Source organism: Symphalangus syndactylus, chromosome 14, assembly GCF_028878055.3.
Source record: "Symphalangus syndactylus isolate Jambi chromosome 14, NHGRI_mSymSyn1-v2.1_pri, whole genome shotgun sequence".
NCBI classification, from domain to species: Eukaryota; Metazoa; Chordata; class Mammalia; order Primates; family Hylobatidae; genus Symphalangus; species Symphalangus syndactylus.
In genome coordinates, this window is record NC_072436.2 from 26,258,380 (window position 1) to 26,273,391 (window position 15,012).

General features: G+C 40.7%; 1 long non-coding RNA gene across 1 annotated transcript in view; it reads right to left on the reverse strand.

The window, feature by feature from the left end:
* Nucleotides 1-15,012, reverse strand: part of LOC134732349 (uncharacterized) — a 31,193-nt gene that overhangs the window by 13,234 nt on the left and 2,947 nt on the right. The window contains exon 2 of the long non-coding RNA XR_010115396.1: nucleotides 10,872-10,934. This is a non-coding gene — a long non-coding RNA (uncharacterized lncRNA). The remainder of the gene's footprint in view (nucleotides 1-10,871; nucleotides 10,935-15,012) is intronic.

The window sequence follows — 15,012 nt, forward strand, 5'->3', positions numbered from 1 at the left end:
GCACACTTTCTGATTATGGAGAAACCATCCAATTTGGCCATGGTTTTGCACAGGGGCTAGGTTGGAAATTCAACTAGAACAATTTAATGCCTATTGGCAAAGCTTCTTAATCGTGGAATGAAAGCTACCTCAAAGTACCTGGAGGCTTGAGCTGAATGGTGAGATCTTCACTGCCCTGACCTTCTCTGTGCTGAAGTTCGCTGACTTGAGGAGACCTCCCCTAAGAACAGACCCTCCCCTCAGGACCGCCTTCAGCGATGATGCTTGACCCTGGCAAGTCAGTCAAGTAGGAAGTTTGCAGCACACACGGCTCAAAGGACTCACCCAGTTTGCCCTATTGGAGGATGTTAACCTTTGCACACTATTTTTGATATTTAATTTTTCCTTCCATTTAGTGCATGACTCTTCTTTTGTCTTTCTAATAAATTCATTTAGTTAGTGTTATTCTTTGCCAGTTTTGTCTTTTAAACTCCTGGTTTTTAATCTTTCATATTTTATATTATTTATTCTTGGTGTTCATGCTTCTTATTCTCTTTTCTGCTATTTTATCTTATTGTTGTGATAATGGTATAATTTTATTTTCAGTAAGCTCCTTTTACTAACTTCATTGATTTCCACATAATATTTTATCTGGCTTTGACCATAACTATATAAGGGGACAGCAAAGTGGAGCCACAAATGGGAAGATTGTGAAGAGGGCCCTTGACCAAATAAAGAGGAAACCTTTTCCCTGAAGAGGACTTTTCAGCAACCCAACTAATTCACTCATTTTTCTCAAAGTTGAATTTTCTTCCACAAAAACCCCTTGACTTTGTTATTCAGTAGATCCTCAGGCCTAGGAAAATAATGTCTACATCGACCAAGGAGATATCTGAACTACCAGTACTTCCTGCAGCATCTTTGTTTTGGTTGGCCTGGGCACATGGTGGGGCACGGGGGTGAAGGGAGGGGTCTGAGGTGGGTAGAAAACAAGGGTATCCCCAGGGCTGTGAGAGGAAGGTCTAGTGGACTGGAACCATTGTATCTGTCAATTATGGAGGCAATCATATTTGTGATCCTTGAGCTAATGGTCTAGGAAGACTATAAACTCGTTCATAATTAAAGCTGGCAAGAGGGTTCTTACCCCAGGTAATGAGACAAGAGTGAACCACAGGAGGAGGCCAGCACAGGGACCATATGTAATGAGTCCCTTCATGGGAAAAGGGATGGAAAACAGTCCTCAGGCTAGCAGCAGAGGGAGTGCTCTCTGTTGTGGGTCTTGACCTGCTTAAGAGGTCTGACTTGAGGTGAGGCTGAAAGACAGCCCCGTTGGGGGCTTCAAGATAAAGATGGACCGATAAGGTTCTCTCACCACTGAATATCTCCTAAGGCATTAGTAAAACACTATTTAAATATTTCCTCTGTAACTCAGTTGTGCTATTAAAGCTCTGTTTCTCAAAGTAGGTCTGTAGATGTGTTCTTGAGAGAGTGAGTGTTTCATGAGAATTTTCAAATTTTCCGCTTTTGTTTTGAAGATAATCTTAAAGAAATAAAATCAAAATGTTCTACTACATTATTTTTAGTGCTGAAGGCTGACTTTGGTGCCAAATGAAGAACAAATAATATCATGGCATGCTATGGAAATGTCGATTTTACATTAAGTTTTAATAGAGAAAGATGTGGGAAAATTGATCAATTTTGTGGCCCAAAGGTAGTACAGACATCCTTAGCTCAAAAGGCCTTCTGTCATAGCAGTGGCATATCATGTTGAGAACAGTTATTGTGAGACATACCAACTTGAACTGTCATTCAATAGCAGGAAAGAATACAGTTATTTTTATTCAATAGTATTTTTAATGTTAATCTTCAGTATTTTTATTATTATGTACTTATTGTGGTGCACTATTAAATTTATCAGCCCCTCAAACTAATGGATTAGTAGTTAAAACAAGCTTATTTACCAAAAACGATTAATCCTGCAATAACTTAAAGAAAGACTTAAGATATGCTTCCAGTATTGTTCAAAGTCAAAAGAATCAAGAGGACAGAAAGCGAAGCATAAAACATACAAATAGTAGGTCTATTAAACCCAACGCCAGCAATTTAGTTCCAGCAAAACATCATTTATCACACTGATGTTTTCTGTATGAACTCTAGTGGCTTTTGCATGTTTGTTTTTAATTTGCAGCTTTGCTAGAGTTTTGAAGTAATTTAAGAGCTATATGTATGGGAAATTTATATCTAGTTTTATATCTGTTCATTTTAAAGTAACACAATAAAAATAATGTAGAGCAACAGTAGGATTTTTATGGGAGGTTTTATCTTTTAAACATTATTCAAACTTAAGAAATCTATGACAGAGAATTAATGGGAGGCTTTTATGTCTACTCTTTCTGTCTCAGGCTAACTGGGCCATAACACCTCTTCAGGCTGGGATTGGGGTAATGGAAGCAATTAATGAAAGACAAGGAAAGAAACTGGGGATGAGTTAGATATTTGTGGGCCAGTTCATCCTCTGAATGTGGATAACTACTACTCAGTCACAATCTTGGTGAATTTTGTTTTGTTTTGAAAATCTGATATTATGATATCTGAGTTCTAAGAAAACCAGAAGAGAGTTTAAGTGTTGACAAAACTTGATAGAGTAAAAGTAGATATTGGGGTAGGTGCAGAAAACTGGAAATTTAGGTTCATAGAACTGAGGTGAAATGTGTGTGTGACTGGAACAAACCTGTGTGTGTGTGTGTGTGTGTGTGTGTGCCTGTGTATTCATGGTGAAGGTCCTAGTAAATTTGCCTACAACTGTGTCTGGCTGGTGGATGGGCTGTCTGGATGAATGGCATGACTCATGCACCAGACCTCTTTCCCTAAAAGAGTTTGTTCTGGGGGATTCCCTGGTTGTCTCAGGTGTAAGTTCAGATGTACTCTAGGGTTTTCTTGAGGTAGAAAACAAGATTCCATGACTGATTTTCAGGACTGTTACTTTCCATTGCAACCAAATGTTGGAGTGACCATCGTGCTAGTGGGAGGCCAGCACTCTTTCTACTACCTCTCTCACTCACTGTTTATTTCAATTCTTTTCTTGATTGCTGTAAACACATGTATGGCATGGAGAGCCAGGTCTTGGTCAGGGTTAATCTAGGAAGGATGAAAGGCAAAGTGAATCCAAATAGACAGATGTCATTAGAGTGAGAATGCCAGGGATTAATGGCATTTGTGACTTCATGAGGCCTCAGCCACTTTCCAATTTTATGAATGGATACTACATTTACACAGAAAAACGGCATCTGCTCTCCCCAGTGCTTAGTGGTGATCAGTGTAAGTCTTGGAATGCCAGAGGATGATCAACTGATTCTTTTAGCTTCCTGTAGTTCCTCCATGTACTGGTCAGCTACAGGGTGGGAGTTCTCTGATATACAGAAACATGCCACAGATGTTGTGGAATGGACTCCTCCAGATGCAACAACAGGGTGATAGTGCAAGTGCACTATCTGTTCAATGAGCAGCAGCAATACTACAGGTTTAGGATCCGTTCAATACATTCTCCCTGATTCTATCAGCGAGTGATGGGTGGAACAAAAGTGAACTGGAAAATGGAGAGGCTTTGAATAATACCTTCCAAAATAAGAATACAAATTGAGATCTGAGGTTTTCCTACTCTATGTTCTTATGAAAACCCATAGTTTTCTTTTGTTGCCTATAATAGTTTATAATGACATATTTATGCATTTATTTGGTTAATGTCTATCATATATCCTATATTTTAAGCTATATAAGGCCAGGAGTTGTAGGTACTTTTATTTACCAGGGATCCCAGTGGCTAATACAGTGCCTGAATATGTGGGTTTTCAACAAATTCTTTAAGAGCGACCCACTGCTATTTCTGATTATAAGTATTAGTTATCTTGTTGCTGCATAACAAATTACCCCAAAATTTAGCAGCTTAAAACAACATACATTTATTATCTTACAGTTTCTGTGCGTCAGGAATTTGGGAGTGGCTTAGCTAAGTGGTTCTGATATTATCAGGCTGCAGCCATTGAAGGCTTGACTGGGGTTGGAGGATACACTTCTTAGAAGGCTCATTCACATGGATGCTAGTAGAAAGTTTCAGTTCCTTTGCTGCTCATTGGTGGGAGGCCTCAATTTTTAACCACATGCATGACTTCATAGGGCTACTTGAGTGTCCTTATGACATGACAGGTAGCTTTTTCTGGAGTAAGTAGTATATAGATGCAAGGAGAGAGGGAGAGACAGGAGGAAGAAGCAATACTTCTATTAAAAATAGGCTTTTTCATACCATAAAACTTACCCCCACTTTTTTTTTTTTTTGGACATAGGGTCTCATTCTGTTGTCCAGGCTGGAGTGCAGTGGTATGATAATGACTCACTGCAGCTCTGACCTCCCAGGCTCAATTGATCCTCTTACCTCAGCTTCGCAAGTAGCTGGGACTACAGGCATGTGCCACCACACCAGCTAATTTAAAAAAATTTTTTTTGTAGAGATGAGGTTTTGCCGTGTTTCCCAGGCTGCTCTTGAACTCCTGGGCTCAAGCGATCCACCCGCGTTGGCCTCCCAAAGTGTTGGGATTACAGGCGTGAGCCACTGTGCTGGCAAATTTACTCTTTTAAATTGTACAATTCTCCCTGGTCATCTAGTGTTTATGAAAAATAACCAAAATAAATGAAGTGTACAATTCAGTGGCTTTAATACATTCACAAAGTTGTGCAACCATCACCGCTATCTAATTCTAGCATATTTCCATTACTCCAAAAAGAAATTCCATTATGTGTTGGCAGTCACTTCCTATTTCTCCCTCTCCCCAGGCCCTGGCAACCACTAACCTTTCTGTCTCAATGGGTTTGTCTAATCTAGACGCTTCATATAAATGGAATCATACCATATGTAGCCTTTTTTGTCTCACTTCTTTCACTTAGTATACATGCCACATGGCAGCATGTGTCAGCACTTCATTATTTTTTATGGGCAAATAATATTGTATTGTATGAATAGACCACATTTTGTTTATCCATTCATTAGTCAATGGATATTTTGGTTATCTTGGCTTTTTGGATACCATGAACTTTGCTACTATGAACATTTGTGTACATGTTTTTATGTGGACATATATTTTCATTTCTTTTGGATATGTACCTATGGGTAGAATTTCTGGGTCATATGGTAATTATATGTTTAAATTTTTTTGAGGAGCTGCCAAACTGTTTTCCAAAGTCGCCGCATCATTTACATTCTGACCAGCAGTGTATGAAGTTTCCAGTTTCTCCACATCTTGCCCACATTTGTTTTGCTGTTTTGATATTTGCCATCCTAGTGGGAAGTGGTATTTCATTGTGATTTTGTTTTGTATTTCTATTTTCCTAACAAATATTGATGTGCAACTTTGCATATGCTTATTTTCCATTTGCATATCTTCTTTTGAGAAATGTATATTCAAATTCTTTGCTCATTATTAAATTGGGTCATTTGTCTTTCTATTATTGAGTTGTAAAAGTTCTTTATATATTCTAGGTACAATTCTGGTTATCAGGTGTATGATTTGCAAATACTTTGTCTTTTCACTTTCTTGATAGTGTGTCCTTTGACACAATTAATTTAAATATTTTGATGAAGTTTGGCTGAGTGTGGTGGCTCACGCCTGTAACCCCAGCACTTCGGGAGGCCAAGGTGGAAGGATTGCTTGAGGCCAGGAGTTAAAGACCAGCTTGTGCAACATAGTGAGACCTTATCTCTATTAAAATTTTTTTTATGAAGTTCAATTTATCTGTTTTTTTTTCTTTTGTTGCTCATGTTTTTGATCTCATATCTAAAAATTCTTTGCCAATCCAAGGTCATGAAGATTTAACTCTGTGTTTTCTTCTGAGTTTTATAATTGTTGCCCTTATTTGTAGGTTTTTGATCCATTTTGAGTTAATTTTTATTTATGGTGTGAGATAGTGAGTTCAACTTTATTCTTTCACATGTGGCTATTAAGTTGCCCTAGCACAAGTTGTTGAAAGGACTCTTCTTTTCCCATTGAATTGTTTTGGTGCCCTTGTTGAAAGTCAATTGACCATAAGTGTATTTCACTTTTTGGATGTGATTATAAGTAGAATTATTTTATTAATGTGATTTTTGGCTTGTTCATTGCCATTGTATAGAAATAGAATTGATTTTTGCATATTGATTTTTGTTATAGTTTAGATATTTGCCCTACCCAAATCTCATGTTGAAATGTAATCCCCTTGGTGGTGGGGCCAAGATAGCCAACTAGAAACAGCAGTGTTCGAGGCTCCCATTGAAAAAAACCATAATAAGCATGTGAATGCTTCACTGGCAACCAAGGTATCCAGGTTCTCTCATCAAAATTGACTAGAAGGCTGGCGTTACCCACAGAGAGAGGGAAGAACAGTGCAGTGTGGCGGCCTACCTGAGGACCACATGGGGTAGGGGTGGCAGTGAGTGGGAGCGCTACACAGCCATGGAAACTGCTTTTTCCATGGAACTGTGCAACCTATGGATCGGAAGATCCCACTTGCCAACCCATGCCACTGGGGCCTAGTGTTCCAACCCTAGAACATGCAGATTCTTACAACCTCTCAGCTGGAATCGGCTTAAGCCTACCAAACTCCCAGGGGGAGGGGTGACCAGCACCATGGCTGTGGCTGCCTGCTGTCTAAACTGTTTGAGCACCTTGGGGGAGGGGCAGCAGCCAGCACTGGGACTGGCAACTACCTAATACGCTAAGCTTCCTGGGTGGGGGAAGGGTGGAACCCATTTCTATAGCTCTGGTCTGCGTTTTTCCCCTGCTAGAGCCAGGGAAGCTGGATGGCTTGATCCCAAGACTTGTCCCCACAGCCCAACACACTGGATGTGGTATTTTGCAGCCAGAGTATCTCTTCAGGCCCGACCCTGCCTGACCCATCCTTCCCCATTAGGTGGGGGTTTCCTGCAGGAACACCAATAACTCCAGCCAGAGGCTCAAGGACAGAATCCGAATCTTCCTGGGCCTGAACCCCTAGGGGAAGAGGTGGCTGCAGTCTCTGTGGACCAGCAGACTTATCCTCTCCTCCTGGTAGTTCTGAGGAATCCGGGCAGGCTAGATGAATGGGTTTCCCCCGAGTGAAGCACACTCCCTCCACCAAGGGACAAAATGCTTCTTTAAATGGGTGCTGTTTCCCGTGCTACCCAACTAGGGGAGTCCCCTCCAACAGGGGTTGTCAGACACCCTATACAGGAGCGATCCTACTGGCATCAGGTTGGTGCCCCTCGAGGTCAGAGGTCTCAGAAGAAGGAGGAGGCACCCATCTTTGCTGTTCTCCAGCCTCCTTAAATGACATCTCCAAACACGGGAGTGAATTAGATGAATAGGACCTGAAGTGAACCCCCAGCAAACTGCAGCAGCCCTACAGAAGAGAGACCTGACTATTGAAAGAAAAACAAACAAGCAGAAAGCAACAACAAGAGCATCAACAACGACAACAAAAAGCCCCCACAAAAACCCCATCCAAGGGTCAGCAGGCTCAAAGACTGAAACTAGACAAATTCAGGAAGATGAGAAAGAGTAAAAAAAATGCTGAAAACCCAAAAGGACAGAGTGCCTCTTCTCCTCCAAATGATTGCAATGTCTCTCCATCAAGGGTGCAGAACTGGACGGAGCATCAGATGGATGACTTGACAGAAGTAGGCTTCAGAAGATAGGTAATAAAAAACTACGCTGAGCTCAAGGGGCATGTTCTAACTCAATGCAAAGAAGCTAAGAGCCTTGCTAAAAGGTTAGAAGAATTGCTAACTAGAATAACCAGTTTAGAGAGGAACATAAACGACCTGATGGAGCTGGGAAAAACAGCATGAGAACCTCATGAAGCATATACAAGTATCGATAGCTGAATTGACCAATCAGAAGAAAGGATATCAGAGTTTGAAGACCGCCTTGCAGAAATAAGGCATGCAGACAAGAATAGAGAAAAGAATGAAAAGGAAAGAACTAAGCCTCCAAGAAATATGGGACTTCCTAAAAAGACTGAACCTGCAATTGATTGATTGGAGTACCAGAAGGAGATGAGGAGAATGGAAACGAGCTGGAAAACACACCTCAAGATATTATCCAGGAGAACTTCCCTAACCTAGCAAGATAGGCCAACATGCAAATTCAGGAAATACAGAGAACACTGTTAAGATACTCCATGAGAAGATCAGCCCCAAGACACATAATCATCAGATTCTCCGAGGTCAAAATGAAGGGAAAACTGTTAAGGGCAGCCAGAGAGAAAGGCCAGGTCACCTACAAATGGAAGCCCATCAGACTAACAGCAGACCTCTCAGCAGAAACTCCATAAGCCAGAAGAGACTGGGGGCCAATATTCAACATTCTTAAAGAAAAGAATTTTCTACCTAGAATTTCATATCCAGCCAAACTAAGCTTCATAAGTGAAGGAGAAATAAAATCCTTTCCAGACAAGCAAATGCTGAGGGATTTCGTTACCACCAGGCCTGCCCTGCAAGAGCTCCTGAAAGAAGTACTAAATATGTTAAGGAAAAACCAGTACTAGCCACTGCAAAAACACACCAAAATATAAAGAGCAATGACACTATGAAGAAACTGCATCAACTAGTGTGTAAAATAACCAAATAGCATCATGATGACAGGATCAGATTCACACATAACAATACCAACCTTAAATAGAAATGGGGTAAATACCCAAATTAAAAGACATAGACTGGCAAATTGGATAAAGAGTAAAGACCCATTGGTGTGCTGTATTCAGGAGACCCATCTTATGTGCAAAGACACACATAGGCTCAAAATAAAAAGATGGAGGAAAATTTACCAAGCAAATGGAAAGCAAACAAAACAAAACAAAACAAACAAACAAAAAAGTGGGGTTGCAATCCTAGTCTCAGACAAAACAGACTTTAAACCAACAAACATAAAAAAAGACAAAAAAGGGCATTACATAACGGTAAAGAGAACAATTCAACAAGAAGAGCTAACTATTCTAAATATATATACACCTGATATAGGAGCTCCCAGATTCATAAAACAAGTTCTTAGAGACCTTCAAGGAGACTTAGACTCCCACACAATAATAGTGGGAGACTTTAACACCCCACTGTCAGTATTAGACAGATCAATGAGACTGAAAATTAGGAAGGATATTCAGGACTTGAACTCAGCTCTGGATCAAGTGGACCTAGTAGACATCTACAGAACTTTCCACCCCAAATCAACAGAATATACATTCTCTCAGTGCCACATGACACTTATTCCAAAATCGACCACATAATTGGGAGTGAAACACTTCTCAGCAAATGCAAAAGAACTGAAATCATAACAAACAGTCTCTCAGACCATAGAGCAATCAAATTAGAACTTAGGGTTAAGAAATGCACTCAAAACCACACAATTACATGGAAATTGAACAACCTGCTCCTGAAGGACTTTGGGTAGATAAGGAAATTAAGGCAGAAATAAAGAAGTTCTTTGAAACAAATGAGAAAGAGACAGCGTACCAGAATCATATACAAAAATCAACTCAAGATGGATTAAAGACTTAAATGTAAAATCTAAATCTATAAAAACTCTGGGAGACAACCTAGGGAATATCATTCTGGACATAGGACCAGGTAAAGATTTCATGACGAAGATGCCAAAAGCAGTTGCAACAAAACCAAAAATTGACAAATGATCAATCAAACGAAAGAACTGCACAGCAAAATAAACTACCGGCCAGGCATGGTGGCTCATGGTTGTAATCCCAGCGCTTTGGGAGGCCGAGGCAGGTGGATCACTTGAGGCCAGGAGTTCGAGGCCAGGAGTTCAAGTCCAGTCTGAACCCCATCTCCACTAAAAAAAAAAAAAAATTAACTGGTGTGTGGTGGCGTGCACCTGTAATCCCAGCTACTCAGGTGGCTGGGGCATGAGAATTACTTGAACGCAGGAGGTAGAGGTTGCAGTGAGTCAAGATCATGTCATTGCACTCCAGCCTGGGTGACAGAGCAAGTCTCTTATCTAAAAAAAAAAATAAATAAATAAATAAAAAGAGAAAGAAACTATCAACAAACCAAACAGACAACTTACAGAATGGGAGAAAATATTTGCAAACTGTGCATCTGACAAAGGTCTAATATCCAGAATCTATAAGGAACTTAAACCAAAAACCACACAACCTTATTAAAAAGTGGGCAAAGAACATGAACAGACACTTTTCAAAAGAAACATACACACAGCCAACAAGCATGTGAAAAAATGTCCAACATCACTAATCATTAATGAAATGCAAATCGAACTACAAGGAGATACCATCTCATACCACTCATAAAGGATATTATTAAAAAGTTAAAGAATCACAGATGTTCGTAAGGTTGCAGAGAATAGGGAACACTGATATACTGCTGGTGTTCAGACATTAGTTCAGACATGTGGAAAGCAGTGTTGTGATTTCTCAAAGGACTTTAAACAGAATTACAATTCTACTGAGCAATCCCATTATTGGATATATACCCAAAGGAATCTAAATTGTTCCATCATAAAGACACATGCATGCACTACTCACAATAGCAAAGACATGGAATCAACCCAGATGTCCATCAGAGGTGGACTGGGTTAAAAAAATGTGGTACATATGCACCATGGAATACTAACGCAGCCATAAAAAGACCAAGATCATATCTTTTGTAATAATGTGGATGGAGCTGGAGGCCATTATCCTAAATGAACTAACATAGGAACAGAAAACCAAATACTGCATATTCTCACTTATAAGTGGGAGCTAAACATTGAATATACGTGGACACAAAGAAGGGAACAACAGAAACTGGGGCCTGCTTGAGGGTGGAGGGTGGGAGGAGCATGAGGACCAAAAAACTACCTATTGGGTACTGTGCTTATTACCTGGGTGATGAAATAATCTGTACACCAAACCCCCATGACATGCAATTTACCTATATAATAAACCTGAAAAAAAAGTTGAGGAAGTCTGAGAACTGCTGCCTAAAGGATTTATTTAAACACTGAATTGATTAAGAGTAATATTTTCCTTTGTATCTTTTGTTTCTCTCTTCTTTTTCTCAACATGCTTTCCCCTTGTAATTAGTTTTTAAGTGCTTAAGTAATTCCTGCATCCCAGGATTTCCATGGACAAACTTATGATACTTTATTTTTGTTCTCTTTGTTTTTTCCTTTTAAATAGTCTGGTGACTTTTTTTTTCTTTTTTGTTACCCTAGTATGCCCTCTATTTTCCCTATGATTTATTTAATCATTAACCTTCCAAATATGTGTCTGTATATGTATACATTTATGTACACATATAGATTCATGCACAAATATAGATACAACGATGCCCTGTTAAAATAAATAATTGGGAGGCCATTAGGCTGGGATGGCTCCACTGTCTTGGGTTTCTATACAGCCAAACTGAAACCTAACTCAGCGTGAACAGCCATATTGCAGGAAAACAAAGCTTAAGCTTAACCAGTCAGAAACTGTTGAGATGGAATTTTTTCCTTGACCTTGTGGGAGGGAACTGGAGTAGCTCATTTCATTCAGCCTGCCACTGGCCACTCCTCGTGAGAGGGAGCATGTGAGCAAGAAGAGTGCAGAACCAGAGTGAACTAATGCTGAACTGGCCGGTTGCTCCTCTCTGGTGGGAGCAGTCTCTGTGCAGGGCCCTGTACGAGTGTCCCAGCCCTTGTCCTCTTGGCACTTGGGTTCTTGTCCAGTGTCCAGGAAGAATCAGGTCACATGAATGAATTGAAGGGTAGTGTATACAGAGGATTTTATTGGGTGATGGAAGTGGAAGTGCCTGTCAGCAGAATGGGGAGTTGGAAAGGGGATTGTGCGAGAAGAAGGAGATCTTTGCCTGAAGCTGCACTGTCTGAAGTTAGCCACATCTATCTGTAGTCTCAGATGCTCAGTTGCTTCTCTGCTCAGCCATTTGTATCCCTGATGCTCAGCCGCTTGCATCCTCAACGCTCAGCTGTTTATGTCCCTGACGCTCAGCTGCTTGTATCCCTGACGCTCAGCTGCTTGTATTGCTCTGCCAGTTAAAGTTTTTTTTATGGGCACAGAATAGGGGTGTGGCAGGCCAAAAAGGCAACATTCAGGTAGAAAAATGGGTCAGCTGTTTTCACTTAGGGTTGTAGTTCCAGGCTTAATGGTGGGGTTTAAATGAGAGGCCAGCCATTCTGTATCACTGCCAATTCACCTCTAACTAGGAACTTTATGGCTACTGCTCTACTGTAAGCAATCAAATATTTTCTTTGTCTTGCTTCCTCAAATACTTTATAAAACATTTCCCCTCCCACTGCCTCAGTGGAGCCCAGACCCTGTTGTGGTTTGGCACTACCCGATTCATGAATCACTATCTGCTCAAATCAACTCTTTAAAATTTTAATGTGCCTCGGTTTATCTTTTAACAATACACATGTGTACATATAACACATATATGATTTTTTTAAAAAAATAATTCAGAAATGAAATGTTACTGGTTCCTCCAGTAACTTATCTCCTGCATAGGACACTTACTCCAGTACGGTAGATGGCAAGCTGTCTTTAATCTCTAGCTTATTAGATAAAATACTTCACAAGTTAAAGGAAAACTTTAGACAAGTTAAATTTTACAGAGTTTAACTGAGCAAAAAATGATTCTCGAATCAGGCAGCCCCCAAAACCAGAATAGATTCAGAGTGATTTTAGGCCTGCTGCATGGTAGGATAACAAGGAAAATTATGTCCAGAAAATGGAAGTGAGGTACAGAAATAGCTGGAATGGTTACAGCTTGATGTTTGCCTTATTTGAACCTGGTTTGAGCAGCTGGCTGCCTGTAATTGGCTGAAACTTGGCTATTTCTTACAAGAGTAAGTGACTGTTTTCACATCAAGTTACCTTGCATTTCTCTACATATGAAGAAACCTTTAGGCCAAACTTAAACTATGTACAGAGACAGCTTTAGGCTAAACTTCATTTAACACAGATAATTTTTTTTTTGCACTAATTTTCATCATGTAGTCTTTTAAAGATTTTTAGCCTTCACTCTATTTGGACTGGAATGTAAACTGTGTGTGTGTGTGTGTGTGTGGCTTTTTTGAGCTTTTCAACCTCTGTCTTCCTGTTTCTTCTGCCTTTTTTCCACTGAAACTCAAAAACTGTGAAACATGATTTCCCTTTCTAACACACCTTAGTGCTGTTCAACACTTACAGTCAGGAAGTCCTGTCTGGTCTCCATAAACTCTTGGTTAGTCATAGTCAAACCAGGGAGAGGAGGACTGCACCAAGTGGTGAGACATTTAAGTGATGAGGAAAAAAAAAGAAAAGAAAAAAAAGAACACGAAGGGGAACAAAAAAGGAGAAAAGGAGGAAAGGCAGGGAACATATGAATGAGACAAAATTGGGAAGAAAAGAGGGTTGAAATGAGAATCCTCTGAAAGCCAAGTTGACTTAGCCCTTTCAAGAACTCTTAACTCCTCCTGCCCCTGTTAAAGGTGTGTGAACCAGAGCAACTCCATCTTGAACAGGAGCTGGGCAAAATGAGGCTGAGACCTACTGGGTTGCATTCCCAGATGGTTAGGGCATTCTAAGTCAGAGGATGAGATAAGAGGTTGGCACAAAATACAGGTCACAAAGACCTTGCTGATAAAACAGGTTGAAGTAAAGAAGCCAGCTAAAACCCACCAAAACCAAGATGGCCAGGAGAGTGACCTCTGGTCATCCTCACTGCTACACTCCCACAAGCACCATGACAGTTTACAAATGCCAGGGCAACGTCAGGAAGTTATCCTATATGGTCTTAAAAGGGGAGACGTGAATAATCCACCCCTTGTTTAGCACATAATCAAGAAATAACCACAAAAATGGGCAACCAGCATCCCTCAGGGCTGCCCAGCCAATGGAGTAGCCATTCTTTTATTCCTTTACTTTCCTAATAAACTTGCTTTCACTTTACTTTATGGACTTGCCCTGAATTCCTTCTTGTGTGAGATTCAAGAACCCTCTCTTGGGGTCTGGATCAGGACCCCTTTCCTGTAACATTTTTCTGGTGACCACGAAAGGGACTCCAGCAAGGAAACCCCTGACCCAAAGGCTAACTTTGGGTACGTGGTGGGGTCCAGTCACACCCCCACCATTGTCAACTGTCTTTTTTTTTTTTTTTTTTTTGAGAGGGAGTCTTGCTCTGTCCCCCAGGCTGGAGTCCAGTGGTGCGATGTCAGCTCACTGCAAGCTCCGCCTCCCGGGTTCACGCCATTCTCCTGCCTCAGCCTCCCGAGTAGCTGGGACTACAGGCACCCGCCACCACGCCTGGCTAATTTTTTGTATTTTTAGTAGAGACGGGGTTTCACCATGTTAGCCAGGATGGTCTCGATCTCCTGACCTCGTGATCTGCCCGCCTCGGCCTCCCAAAGTGCTGGGATTACAGGCGTGAGCCACCGCGCCCGGCAACTGTCTTATGTTAATTCAGAATTTAGGTTAATTTAGTACTTAACTACTTTGCGATTGCTGGAATATAGCTCTTGTGAAGTGTTCTTGTGCACTGTGACACAGGAATCTGGTTATGCTTTTATGAATTTTGTGTGGAGCTTTCCATGAGTGAGAGTGTCCACAAATGTAATCTGAAGAGAACTCAGGACTGAGGCCCTAACGGCGGCTCTGGTTCAATTTTCAGCAACTCATATCCTCTTCTGCAGATTTTAATTCTGGGCCAAGACTCTTATTCTGCTATAGTAGAGTGTCTCTGTGCTAATTCAGGGTTGGGGCTCATTACATGATACCCCAAAGTATGGTACTTTGGAATGCTGAGTACTTTAAACTGAAGAAAATTGGAAAGGCCTCAGAAGCAAGGTCTTTCTGAACTTCTCCTGTCCTGTTTTCCACTGTAAGCAGTAGAAGTTATTAGAGTTACTGGCAGCAAATTGCAGCAACCTTGATTCTTGTCTCCTCAGAAGATGTCGACTGAGGGGCATAAGGCAAAAGAAGAGACTGAGGCAAGTTTTAAAGCAGGAGTGAAAATTTATTAAAAAGCTTTAGAGCAAGAACAAA